The sequence below is a fragment of the Dromaius novaehollandiae genome, chromosome 3 (genome assembly GCF_036370855.1).
Source record: "Dromaius novaehollandiae isolate bDroNov1 chromosome 3, bDroNov1.hap1, whole genome shotgun sequence".
In the NCBI taxonomy this organism is placed as follows: domain Eukaryota; kingdom Metazoa; phylum Chordata; class Aves; order Casuariiformes; family Dromaiidae; genus Dromaius; species Dromaius novaehollandiae.
The window spans coordinates 107,620,507-107,634,778 of NC_088100.1; the positions used below are offsets into that span (position 1 = coordinate 107,620,507).

Genomic DNA, 14,272 nt, shown 5'->3' on the forward strand with positions numbered 1-14,272 from the left:
TGATTTAGAGCTCACCTGAAGGACACAGCCCTCATCAACACATCTTCTGATAATAGCACAACAATTTATTTGCTGCAAATTGGCTCAGAGGAAAGCATGTGGACCATCCAGTACATCTGTGGATATGCTGGAGGTGTTATATCTCTATTCTGAGCATTTCTCATCCCAGGTGAATCTGTGATCACCAATCCATAGCAGAATTTTAAATAAACTAAAGCAGGAAGATGTATAGTAGGATATAAAAATTACCAGTAAGCTTACAAGGGTTAATTTCTCAGGAAAACAATCTGGCAAATTTTATCGGCATTCGGACAGAAAACACGTCATTCCCACACTTCTCTGAGGGGAAAACCAATGGCTAGGAACTTAATTATGATACAATTATCTTCAGACATTGTTTTATTCATTATTCTTATTCAGATCTGAAGCTCAAACACTTCAGATAAAACCTCCTGGCTGCCTCCAAATGAGTTCTACCCATTTCTTCCACACAGAGATTAGCCTGGCCACAAACTTTGGATAAGAACAGGATCTTGAACTCATCTCAATCCCACAAATTGTAGGCATTTTTTAAACAAACCTTTTTATAAACATTTGTTTTTTCTTATTACATTGGTAGGAAACAAGATGCATATTCAAATCCTGGACCCAAAATCCAAGGATTGGGAGATCGGACATGTTGGCACAGGTCCACTACATTAAAATCTCAGCATGAACTATTCCACTGAAAAGGAAACTTGCACAGAACAAAAGCAGTCTAAAGGTGCAGCAGTACATGCAAAGACAGGGAACACTTTTTAAGAGACAGGAAACAAGGCTTGTGGCAAGAGTAATTTTAGGAGTAAGACAAGAACCTTGAGTAAGCAGATGCTGTCTGCAAGGTCAGAAAGGTAGGTGCCAGGTTCACAAAACTGCAGTTTACGCAGTGACACAGAACTTATTCCAGCCCCTCTGGGGAGTCAACAGCACCTGTGTTGGTTTCTACCTGTGATCAGCCTAAACTGTGACCTACAATCTCTTGCCTTCATGCAGTTCTCAGATTCCAGCACATGGAGATCCACATTACACCTCTGACTAGCACTAAGATTCTGAGAGGACAGTCTGAAGAAAAGCAAAGGGGTTTCTTAGCCCTTTTTTCCCCTTCCTGGGAAAATTATTTCAGTACTTATAAGACTTAGAAACCTTGGCCTTTCACTTGTCTGGCTGATGTTTTTGCCCTACTGGCTCTTTTTTTAAAACACTCATATTCAAGGGGAAATACACCAAATACTTTTATTTATTACTTGATTTATTTTGACCTTCTCTGGTGCCAAAAATGTACATAGCACACCATGCACAAATTAATGGCATAGTCCCTCCTCCAGGAGCTCACAGGCAAAGTATACGCAAAATGTGATAAATAACTGTGGCAGAAAGGAACTATTGATAAAAAGATAAAATAATTAACAATTAATACATATATATATAGGTATTTAAGTATTTTATATGCAAATATGTAAGAAGGGAAGGGAAGGGAAGGGAAGGGGTGGGGTCCTATTCATAATGCTTACTGTTTCCACAAGCTTATAGCTATTTCCACAGGAGGCCTGGATGCAGGAGATATACCAAGCTAGGCAGCTGGCAATGTGTGAACAGAAGAGCTGATGGGAGTGATCCTACACCACACAACTGCACATATGCAGAACTACGTAATAGATACCGGTCTAGGTGCTGTGGCAGTTTTAGCCAACCTCCCCCATGTCATACACCAATAAGCACAGATTTACTCAAGGAGCTAAAAGGGAAGTATCTGCGATAGGCACTGACTGGCCCCACTTGTGCTCTGGTCTTAATATCATGCAGTTAAAATGTCCCTTCTCAAAGTCCAAGACTCCCCTTTAGATTGAGGCCATGTCCACCCAAACCAACAACAGAATAAATCCTGCTCAGAAAAGATTACAGCCATAAAGCGTACAGCTAATCTGGTTAGTTCTACATAAGCCATTTGCCTTTTACTTTTCTTTGTTCTTTTTTTAAATGAGCATTAACCTTTAAGTTATGCTAAATGTTAATGCACTCCATGAACTTAAAAATTATGCTTCCTTCTGCAAATGTTGTTACAACTAACACCTAAGGCACCAGTCCTGCTACTGTTTGCAGATTCAGCCCTCAGCTCAAACACCAGGTGGCCTGGGTTTTCACACAACCCACATTTCAGTTGTGGAACTCATTGCTACAAGATGCACTGGAGGCCAAAACCTGAAATGCATTCAAAAACACATTTAAGGCCAGATCCATCACTGATTATTAGATGTGAATGTCCAGATTCAACCTCCCACTTAAATCTCCAAACTGCTGCTCAGTGGAGAAGGCTGATTCTATACCTGTCCTCTGTTATTTCTTTTCCTCTCTGCATGCATCATTGCTTACTACCAGATATCAGACATGACTATGTGGATCTAGGGCCTAATAGAGTAGGACTGTTCCTATACTAAAAATTACAATGTTAAAGTGATTAGAAAAATTGCTGTTGTTACTTCATTCCTCTCCCTTTACAGCAAGCCTGCCATTTCTGTACAAAGGAGGGAACAAGAGAGAAAGAGAGAGAGAGCGCAAGCAGCTCTCAAAAGCTGCAAAATTTATTATAACTTTTAGGTTTAATTTTAATTGAGTAGACTTCAAGGCGATTATGTCCCTTGACTCTAGTTCTGAAGTGCTCTGAAATCCAGGGGTTTTTGGCCTGTTAGATATATCAAGTCACCTGTACAGTGCAACATGCAGTTAACTATACTCCAAACTTCACAGCACTGCAGATTAGGACTGGCAAACCTGGGCTTTTGCTTTGGACCCAATTAACCACCACAGAATTAGCATGGTGTCATAGGTATCATCAGATCCCATACAGCCTAAATAGAAATGCTGTGAGAGAGCAAGCGGGTGGGAAGACTGGAGGGAGTGGATGTCACTGAGCTCACGCTGTAATCTAATTCTAGATTGTTTTAGGCCTCCCATCTCATCCTCTCCTTTTCTTCCTGTTTCTAGGAAAGAAAATAGCCTCCACCCTGCTAATGATCCCTCAGGGGAGGCAGCATTAAGAGGCAACACTTGCTGCAGCAGAGAAAAGCCACGGCTGCCGCTGCTGCAGCACACAGCGTTGGCCAAAGAGTATCTGCAGCCTGCAGACATCAACTAATCTAAGTGGGTGAGAAAGGAAGCCTCCCCGCATGGGAACTCAGCTGATTCACAGAGGGAGGGGAACAGCTTCACAGTGAAAGCAAACCTCTGAGCTTCTCAGAACCCCAATAACATCTATGCATTCTCTGGGAGAGAATTTGCAGAAAGGAAGGAACAAACATATCCAAACAGAAAGACACGTAGTTGGAAACATTCTCTGAATGTGGCATTTCACAGTGAAAACACAGGGAAGATGGTTTAAGAAGCTCTCAGCCAGCTTCCTCACTAGCAGGCAACTATGGATTCTTCTCACTTCATTTTTCTGTAACTTCTTTGCCTCCCTCCTCCCTGCTGAATGCTTAGGGCCAGCTTCTGAGCTTCTTCACTGAAGCCACTGAAAACAGATAAGAAAGCAAAAAGGGGCCCTTCACTCTTCTTCCATAATTGCTTTTTCTCCCCTTCCATTCCACGCTCCTGTCCCAGCTCAGCTACTGTCTAATCGGCCTGCAGTGACAGCCACAAAAATGGCATTAACCATCTTTCTCCTCACTTACCTTTTGCTCGCTGCCAAGTGAAAGTCTTATAATTCTTGCCCTGGAAAAACTCTGTCATCTCAGAGAGAAAGCAACTTTTCCATTACTCTCTCCCACTCCCTGATCCTGCCTCTGCCAGTGGAGAGTGTGAAAATGCAATGCTCCAGGTTTGTTAACCACAGAGCACATTAATTTATGACAGGGAATACGACCTGGGAGGAAAATGAGGAGGGAAGAAGCAGGAAACACTTGATATGCCCTTAAATACTAAGATGTTGAATCTTGTACTTTGTTCTCATTGATTTGGGAGGCAATAAAAACCATACTGGTATTTCCTAGGAATACATACAAAAATTATCTGAGGCAGGCATTCCTGTCAATAAAAATGATCATACTGGTGCCAGACCAAAGATCCATTTAATTCACTCAGTAGTAACCAAGAAAAGGTGCCAGAAGAAGGCAAACACAGCTGTACTTCCCAAAATATTCTTCCTGCCTCCAACAAGTTGTGGCTTATGAACTCTCTGAGGCCTAAGTTCCAATGCATTTAGCATCCCTAATGGATTTGTTTTTCATGAACCTGTCCAGTATCCCCTGGAGCCCATGAAAGCTCCAGCATCCCCAATATCTGTAGCAAGGAATCCCACAATTTAACTACATATGTATAGTTAAATGTATGTATGTACACATATATCCCTCCCCTTCTTTCTGTACCTTTGTTCAGCAGAGCTTCCTTCAAGCTTTACCTCGTACGAAAAGCCATCAGCTGTGTATGAACGCATGAAATGAATGCTATTCCTAAAAACTTGTTTACATTTTACCCACACTGTCCCACCATTCTGCTGACACCTTCTACTGACAAGGAGCTGAAAAGCATCAGTACAGTGTCAATACCCTTGCAGAACAAGCCTGAATGGAGTCTACATCCTTAACAAACAGCACATGGCTTTCCACGAGCTGGAAATAGGAAGCAGAACCACAAAAAAAAAAGAAAGAAAGAAAGAAAGAAAGAAAGAAAGAAAGAAAGAAAGAAAGAAAAAGAAAGAAAGGTAAGACAGGAGGAATGAGAAAATGGTAGAAAAGACAAAGAAACATGAAACATGAAAAAGGAGAAAAAAAGAGACTGAGCAGAGAAAAGAGAAGAAGATGACTATCCATGGTGAAACAGGTCATTGTATCGAAAAACGGAATCTGTAATTCCTACTTTAAGGACACAAAGAAGTCTTCCAGAGAAGTTTACACATCTTTTGAATTTCTGCCCAAGTATCTCAGCAAGTAGAAAGATGTTTTAGATCACAGCCCGCTCTCCCCTGACTGCGTACTTGGAGATTTTTAGATGCCATATTTATTCCATCAGGCTCATGAAATAAGTTACACCCAAGAAGTGTGCTCCAGAGATGCCCATTTCAGACAGTTGGGTATGAGTAGCTAGCACGGAGGTCTACGATCTCTCTAGCTGTAGTCAATCCACCTCCCACTTGGACTATCTCTCAACACAGCCAGGGAAGATGCATAAAGCTGTCCACCCTTTTGTATGACTCTACAGTCCTGATGGAGCAACAGCTTGGGGCACACACTGCAGTTAGCCACCCACACACATAGGTTAATACACTTTTTGATGATTCATAAACCCAGATCTAACAGCAGAATCAAGCCTTTTGTTCATTATTTTGGAATGAAACACTAGCTAACATTTTTTACAGATGACTGTCAAAGCAAAATCCTGGACTGAAGACTCTTGCTTATCTAAAATGAATTTCAGCTACACCCTTTAAGGCAAAGCCATGTCTATTAAAAGAAATAAAGAAAACCCTAGATCATAATCCTGGAACATTCAGCCAGATGCTGTACTCTGTGCTTTCCATTATGTCTAGACTTTGCAGGGGTCCTCTGAACAGCAAATGCTATGACTGTGCTACATAATCCCTACTCACTGTGGACTAGTTAAGGATGGATTTGTATAGCCTTAACTGCAAATTCTTCTGCTTTTGGGTGTTCTTGCTGAGCCTTTAATAGCATAGCTTTGAAGTTTAATTATTCTCTTAACAGTTGCAACCATTATACTTGAGACATATACAAGATGAGTAATAAGCTTGTAAAGTAGGAGTTAACTTTAATCAAAAAGGGAAAACATGAGGAAAGTTTTATTCATCAATAGCTTTGACAAAATTAACTTTAGTGTCAGGCACATCAAGTCCAATTTTAAAATCACAGGAGATCTGCCCTCTTGCTCTTGCCAGCAAATTCTATTCAATCACTAATTATGAAAGAGAGGAAGAGTTGCCAGTCAAAGAAAAAAGATTCACAACTGCCAATTGACTTTACTACTAATATAATGGAAAAAACATGTGCAGAACAGCCACCCAGAAGATGACTGCCCACAACATTTTGAAGAAAGAGTTACATCAGAAGATATCCACAGAAGATTACATAACTGGCACGCAACTGAACTAAGTTAATGCACAGACCTAGAATGAGAGACTATTGACACAAAAACGTCTCTGACATAAAGATATATTACCACCTCCCCTTTTTTAGAGAAGGGGAAAGATTAACAACCTACGTGTCAACTAACAGAGGACAGACCTTTATCATAGCAGCATTTCCAGAATATTTTATAAGACTGATCATTTTTTTAGACCTCTCCACAATACTGTGAAACCACCACAGCAACAATACTCTTATTGTTTGCAAAAAGAATACCAAAGAAGAAACTAAAAATGCAGATCCAGTCAGCAACTTCCTTTTCTATCTTTCTCATCATTTGCTTGATAACTAAGACCCAGATTTAGGTAATAATGTACATATGAAAATGCATGTATGTAAAAGTATATAAGTGCAATAACACCTTTACGCGGTTGGCAATTTGAAGCATAAACACATTGTGGCATACACTTCATATAGTCAACAATAAATACAAAACTGTACATTTAGACTCCAGTTCTGCAACTGTATTTTCTCAGGCACCTACCTCTATTCAGAGAGCATCCTTTGCAGAATAATCATGTATTAGCAAAGAGGGGTACCAAAAAAGTGTATGCAATGTAACACGTAATATGTGAGAAATGCTGCTGAAAACTGAGCTAAGAATGAAAATTCTACTTGTAAAAAGCTAAACATTGCATCAGCACAGATTTCTATTGCAAAAAAAAGAGGCTGAAAACATGTGTTAGAAATCTGATAGATTCCAACACTAAAGTTGCCTTAGAGTGGAACAAACAGTTTAAAGGAGCCTTCTATGATGGAATGATTGACTGGGTAGATGAGGGCAGAGCAGTGGATGTTGTCTACCTTGACTTCAGTAAGGCTTCTGATACTGTCTCCCATAACACCTTCCTAGGCAAGCTGAGGAAATACGGGTTAGATGAGCAGAAAGCGAGGTGGATTGAGAAATGGCCGTATGGCAGAGGTCAGAGGGTTGTGCTCTGTGGTGCAAAGTCTAGTTGGAGGCCTGTAGATAGTGGTGTCCCCCGGGGTCAATATTGGGTCCAATCCTGTTCAAATTATTCCCCAGTGACCTGGATGAGGGGACAGAGTGCATCCTCAGCAAGTTTGCTGGTGATACAAAACTGAGAGGAGTGGTTGGTCCATCAGAGGGCTGTGCTGCCATTCAGAGGGACGTCAATAGGCTGGAGAGACGGGCAGAGAGGAACCTCATGAAGGTCAACAAAGGCAAATGCAGAGTCCTGCACCTGGGAAGAACAACCCCATGCACCAGTATGGGCTGGGGGCTGGCCTGCTGGGAAGCAGCTCTGCAGAGAAGGACCTGGGGGTCCTGGTGGACAACAAGTTGACCATGAGCCAGCAATGTGCCCTCATGGCAAAGAAAGCCCATGGTGTCCTGGGTTGCATTAGGAAGAGCTTTGCCAGCAGGTTGAGGGAGGTGATCCTCCCCCTCTACTCAGCCCTGGTGAGGCCACACCTGGAGTGCTGTGTTCAGTGCTGGGCTCCCTAATATAAGAGAAACACTGGAGCAAGTCCAACAAAGGGCCACTATGATGATTAAGGGACTGGAGCATCTCTCATATGAGGAAAGGCTGAGAGAGCTGGGACTGTTCAGCCTGGAGAAGAGAAGATTGAAGGGGGATCTTATCAGTGTGTATGAGCATCTGAAGGGAGGGTGTAAAGAGGACAGGGCCAGACTCCTCTCAGTGGTGCCCAGTGACAGGATGAGAGGCAATGGGCACAAACTGAAACACAGGAAGTTCTATCTGAATATATAGAAAATCATGTTTACTGTGAGGGTGACTGAGCACTGGAACAGGTTGCCCAGAGAGGTTGTAGAGTCTCCTTCCTTGGAGATATTCAAAACCCACCTGGACACAGTCCTGGGCAATGTGCTCTCAATGACCCTGCTTGAGCAGTGGGGCTGGACTAGATGATCTCCAGAGGTCACTTCCAACCTCAACCATTCTGTGATTCTGTGAGTTTAAACATTTAAAATCAGTCTCTAGCATAATTTTTTATAAACGCAGGCATATGCAGTACCTCTCAGAAGTGCGGTTCAGATTTAATGCCATTGGCATTGCCTATACTTCAGATACATTTTAGAAACACTTTTAGTAGTATTCAGTTTTGACCAATACTCTTCCAAGCCTATTTCTTAAGAAGCATTTTACCGAGACTTGCACACATGGCAAGTCCCACAGTTCAACCCTTTTTTTGACATACCTGTTCAAGGCAAGGAGGAAGGGAAGCCTCACGCACACACATCACTTCCCCCAGCAACAAAACATTATTTTTATTAGGACAGAACTGTATTACACATACCCCCAAAACATCCTACCTGACAATGGTGACCAGATTCGGAAAACCTCACACAGGAAAGCAGATTTTTCTAGGTGTAGGAACTAGGTGTAAACAAAAACGATAAATTACAGCTGAAGCTATTCTGCAAGTTTAAAAATGGATAGACGGAAAACTTAGACTCACACTGATGTATTTAGCTATAGCCTGATTTTGACAGAGTTATCAAGACTACTGTCCCAGCACAGAAGCCTCTCATCTTTTACAGAACAGTGACAGGGTGCAAGCATATCCCCGTACAGCTTTGTTTTCTGTACTAGTGAGCACTGGGGAGAAGGAGGAGAAGCAGCCTTTCTCTCAGTTAAAGGAGAGATTTTGCCGTTGTTCTTGTTGAAGTTTTTATGTAACTAGCCTGCAGATACATAATTTTATTCTCTTTGCAATATTTAGTAATATAAAGGATATAAAGTTTGATAACACAGGACATCAATTTTTCTTTGGCACAGTAGGCATTGAAAAAATGGAGAGACTCACCTCACAGCATTTTTTGTTTTAAGTAACTGGGTGAGGAATTTTATTCCGTATCATGAAAGGGATGGTGGCTGGGTTGAGAGCCTTGGCCTCTGCAAGTTTTTATCAGATATAAAATAATGTGTCTTTTTGATTAAATTTTCTTACTCCTTCTACAAACTTCTCTCAATCTTCACTACCTGCTCTTTTTCTCCTATCATTTTCCAATCTATTCTGGCAGCTGTATTTCTTCTGTACCTGTGTACAGTATGTGTGTACTGGTTTGTATCAGTTTATACTATATATGAACACCTTTAAGTACACACACAAAAAATAATGTCGAAAAAATATTAAAGTTGCAAAGTCCAGACTCCAAATGTCATGAAATGGTAGGATTCAGAGATGTCAAATATATATAGGATTCCCTGATCTAAACTGTCATTGTAATACACAGCATGCTGTTCATAAGAAAGGCTCAGTATCTTTGTCTTCTTTTTGTTAGAGATTTTTCAGGTGTCAGTTATGGTAATAAAACTGGAGTATTATTTCTTTCCAAATGCAGTATTACAATTGATATGAAAGTGTTTAAGGAACTTCTAAGTTCTGTGAGACAAAACACTAGGGTAAGATTGCAAAAAATTTCCCTGGAAGGTCCAATTTTTACTCAATTCACTCTAACTTTCTAACACTAAAAATCTCCCTCCTTGCCATCTGAACACAGCATGTCTGGTCTCTTACCAGAGGAAAACTTTCCAACAAAAGATAGACACTTTTGTCATCTAAATCTTTCTGTTAAAGACCCCTGGAATGCATATTCTCATTCAGTGAGATTGAGACTTCTGTATTTCCAATCCTGCTTCACATCAAGACATTACAGACAGGCTTCCAAACTTGCCAGTTGAGAGGCAGAATTTATTATCCCCATGACTCATTAATTTTAGACTCCACAGAAAGTACCAGGTCATTTCATAATATGATTGATTGTATATGATTGATTGTATCTCATCCCTGAATTTTAAGGATCATGAGAGTAGTATCTCCTCTGGTAAAGCAACAGGTTGGACTATCTTGTAAAGACTCTGCCCAGAGACCTCTAGGTCTACATTAGGTTTACAAGCTCTGCTGAAAAACCATCTGTAACTTCTCCAGGTTCTTTGTATGCACTGTACTGACTGAGGCTATAACCACCAAAAACTCTGGCTGTTTGTGCCAAGGTCCTTTACGTAGATTCACAAATGGTACTTGTAAATTACATGTAGAAACTGCTATGGCTCACGAAACTCAAAAACATTTCCAGCTTGACCAGTGTGGCCAGCAGGGTTGTAATTTCTGTGAATCCAGTATCTGGTGTTCTTGGAATTTACCAGCTCTGCTGGCAAAGCAGTCACATCTTGTAACTTCCATGGCAACAAGAATGAGGTTCAAGGAACTTGCAAGCTCCCCAGGGCAGCTGGAGGAACTTGCAAATTCAGTTAGACAGATACCTAGTGTTCATGGAAAGTTGCCAAGTCCTTTCAGAAAACAAACCATAGTTCATGAAGCTTACAGATTTTACTGTTGGAACTACAGTGAGGTCCACTGCAAAGGTTACACTCCCCACTGAATGCCTGAACAAGAACGTGTCTTTGCTGGGAATCTAAGGCAAGTTATATTCTTGGCTGTGAACCTACAGGAAAACATGAACTTCCCTAGAGATCTCCACGGCTGCAGCTTCTACCATATGCCTGAAGGATACTGTAAATGTTGTTCTCATGTAAATTAACCTCCACAGGTATTCTGGTGAAGATTATAATCTCTATCAAGTATCTCTCATCGAATAAAACTGGCACCAGAGGAGCAAGCAAATACTTTGGGTTCCAGCCTCAGAGTAGTTCTGGAAGCTGTGATGAAAGGTAAAGACGTTCCTAAGCACAAAGCAGTCACTTGCTCCTCTGGCACCTGTTTTCCTTTGTGTAAGATATCCCAAACAAACCCCTCATCCCTCATCAATGAGAGGTGCTGAACTGCAGTAACAGTGAGAGAGTACTGATCCCTGGAGAGGGTACTGGGCATAGGTGATGAGACAGATAGGAAAGAGTTAAGAAAACAGTATTTACTCCTTGATCTTTTCTGATAAAGAGAAGATTTTGCCTCACTTACAGGAATTTACAGAAGGTCAGGACTGTCTGGAAAGATGTCTTTGACTCTGTGGCCCTACATGACCTACTTCTGACTTGCCAGTTATGCAGCTAAGTTAGACTGATGTTAAAATTGAGTCTCTCTAGCTCCTAATCCCAGAGAGAAACTGTAGCACACCATCATCTTTGGTAATTCTGGTTCACATCATTTAAGAAGGGGTGCACACAGAAGGCAGCCCCATTGATCTTCCTGTTCTTTCAGCTTTCTCCAAACCTTCTTTGCCTAGCTTAGCACAGAGAAGCCTCCACAGAACCCACGGAGACAAATATAGAGGTGCTACTGGAAAGTCCCTAACACAACTGCATCTGCTCTGTGCATGTGTGTGTGTATATATGCACATGTACACACATCCTCCAGCATGTGTAATGTGTCATAGTTCTGTTCATAGTTGCAGCACTTCTGCACCCCAAGAGATTAATTTTTGCCTTCTAGAAGCATCACATTTATCAAGAGAAACAAAAGATGTAAGAAAAATAAATAGGAGGGAGATGTACCTGATAAGTGCAGATAAAGGAAAATCTGATTCATCAACACTCCTCAGACTCTGCTTATTACGTTGACTTCCCTGGGCAGATGTCTTCCCTCTCATTTTAATCTTTTGAAGATTCAGCACAGGCAGTAAGCATTGATTAACACTGTGTGCAATCAATATTCTCTTTACTTCTTCTTTTCTCCACACTGATATTAAAGAAACTTTTTCACAAGTGCCTTACAAACCCTTCTCTTTTTTGCCTCGCTCATTCCCCACACACATATCCACTGTCATCTCAAAAAAGTACACAGGAACAATGCAGCCACTCCCCAGTTCCCTTGAGGTGTACCCTTTGGGATCCTGAAACAGTCTGTCATTCCTAGAACCTGAACCTTAAGACAAATTACTGAATTTAGAATTCATGATCTTGCCAAGCTGGAAGGGTTCAGATTTTTTCCCTGAATCATTCGTCCTACTCAACTTTCTGTTTAACCAAACTGCAACACATTTACCACAAGAAATGAACATACTGCAGCAGCTTCAGAAAATACTGCACCAGCACAGAAAACTTTAATCTTCACTAACCAGTCTAGCTCTTCCTAACATCACATAGAATGATACTTTTGTGGTGATTACAGAAACTCATGTACTTTTCCAAATAACCACATCACAGAGAATTAGCTAATTGCTTTGAGAAAGCAACAAATAAAGCCTCAAAAAGGGCATAATGTTTGTATGTAATAGCTTATTACATTATTTATATAATTTACTCCAATTCTTTTCTCATTTATGCCAATTTTACATAAGTAAATTGACCGAAATGGGGGGGTGGGGGGGGGGAGGTATTAACCCAGCTTAAACAGAAGGAAAGTTAGTTTAATTGCATATATTACACTATAATATGCTGGCATTCTCCACAGAGACATTGTCTTCCTTTTTTAAGCTGAGTCTGTTCAGAGGATCCATAATTTTGGCTCGTTTGATCCATGACAATTCCCTTCTTCATGAACTAGAACAGAAGACCACACAAACTAGAAGTGGATTAATCTAGCCATACAAGAAAGAAATTTTCCAACTAGCACAGAACAACTTAAGAAAAAGCCATCAATTTCAACAATTGCAGACTAGGGAAAGTTCAGCTCTGAAGATACAGCACAGTTTCAGAGATGATCCCTCTTCCTAAAATGACCTGAACTAAAATGCCAAAAGCCAACTTCCTTAAAACATTGAGAATTTTTGGAACAAGCTCTGGATACAGTTTATAGAGCTCTTCTCTATATCAAATGGTATGAGAATTGTGAAAAAACAGTCTCCCCAGAGAACATTATGCCTGTGTTCTATGTCTAACATTTCATCTTGTCTGATATTTGAACTGTAATTAAAGAATACCTTTAAAAAAACTGCACATTTTTGTTTGCCTTCCAGTAAACATTCTGCTTTTCAACCAAAGTAAAGCAATGGAGACAAATACACTTCATACTTCCATTTTGCCACTAGAGGGCAGCTCTGTATTTCCAGATGTTCATTAGCTCAAAGGAGAATTGATTTCATTACATTCCTAAATAATTGATCTACAATATGTAACTTGGGTTCAAGAATCTTATAAAAACTTTTTTTTGTTTTAAAGCAATATACAGTGATTTCCATTCAAATCACCAGTTTATCATGCAATTCTCTTTGAGAGGTATGTAATATCCCTGTACTTCAGAAGGAACTATGCTGAGTTGACTTTAAATGGAGAGCACCCCATTCAAGAAAAATCACTTTATTTTGCCAGGGTTCTGTTTCTTTCCATGGTACATTCCCTATCTCTTAGGCTTACAGTATTTTGTGCTGCTTTTAAGTCCATATGCTTGAAACAGCAACAATAGCAATTTATTGAAAACTATGTTTTTAAAGGTCAGCATTCTTTTAACATGCATGTTTACTTAAAACCACAGATCTATGTTAAGCAATTTTCACCAGAAAGGAACTGGCTTGTTCCCGTTTTCCCTTTTTTGATATCAGGTCATCCCTGTCATCCATATAAATCTTCACCAGTGTTAGACTATGCCCTCAAATCAAAATTTGCATTTAGATTTGCCTCTTTGCATGTTCTCCTCTCTAAGGCTCACCTACCTTGAGTCAACAAATGATTGCTCAGTCAGATCACAGGAGTGCTCCTATATGGGGAGGGCAGTCCCACCTTCCTCATACCCAGCTACATACCTTATATAAACTTAGGGGTAGGGCAGACTCCACAGCAACTTCGCACACAGTTTTAGGGGAAGTCCAAGTTCCACTGGGCTCTGACCACAGATCTGCATGGACATAAATGAAAAGCATCCTTCAGGTAAGCCCCAGTGAGGTTTTACTATCCCATGTAGAAAAATCCTTCTTTTTAATGACTAAAAAGACAATGTATTTTGTTACCACATCTTTCATTCCATTTAATTGAGAAGTTCCCCTAATTTTGGTCCCTTATTCCTCAGTGAACTCAGCCATGAAGTGCAAGGGCTACCTGGGCTCCAAAGTCAGCTGTTAATATTATGCCACCATACCAAAGGAAGTTCAGGTTGAATTCCCAGCCTCATTCAGGGAACCAGTCCGTCTTCCCAACTCTTGCACAGCACACCTAACACTGGTGCACAGCATGCAGTGCAACTGAAAGGGGAATTTTTTCTGGAGAACTTTATTAAAA

At 40.6% G+C, this 14,272-nt stretch overlaps 2 long non-coding RNA genes across 2 annotated transcripts in view; one reads left to right on the top strand and one right to left on the bottom strand.

The window, feature by feature from the left end:
* LOC135327937 (uncharacterized) overlaps positions 1 to 6,064 on the top strand; it is a 31,194-nt gene extending 25,130 nt beyond the window's left edge. The window contains exon 3 of the long non-coding RNA XR_010388588.1: positions 3,022 to 6,064. This is a non-coding gene — a long non-coding RNA (uncharacterized LOC135327937). The remainder of the gene's footprint in view (positions 1 to 3,021) is intronic.
* Positions 1 to 13,893, bottom strand: part of LOC112988176 (uncharacterized) — a 154,804-nt gene extending 140,911 nt beyond the window's left edge. Inside the window, exon 1 of the long non-coding RNA XR_010388113.1 lies at positions 13,801 to 13,893. This is a non-coding gene — a long non-coding RNA (uncharacterized LOC112988176). The remainder of the gene's footprint in view (positions 1 to 13,800) is intronic.
* Positions 13,894 to 14,272: the final 379 nt, after the last annotated feature.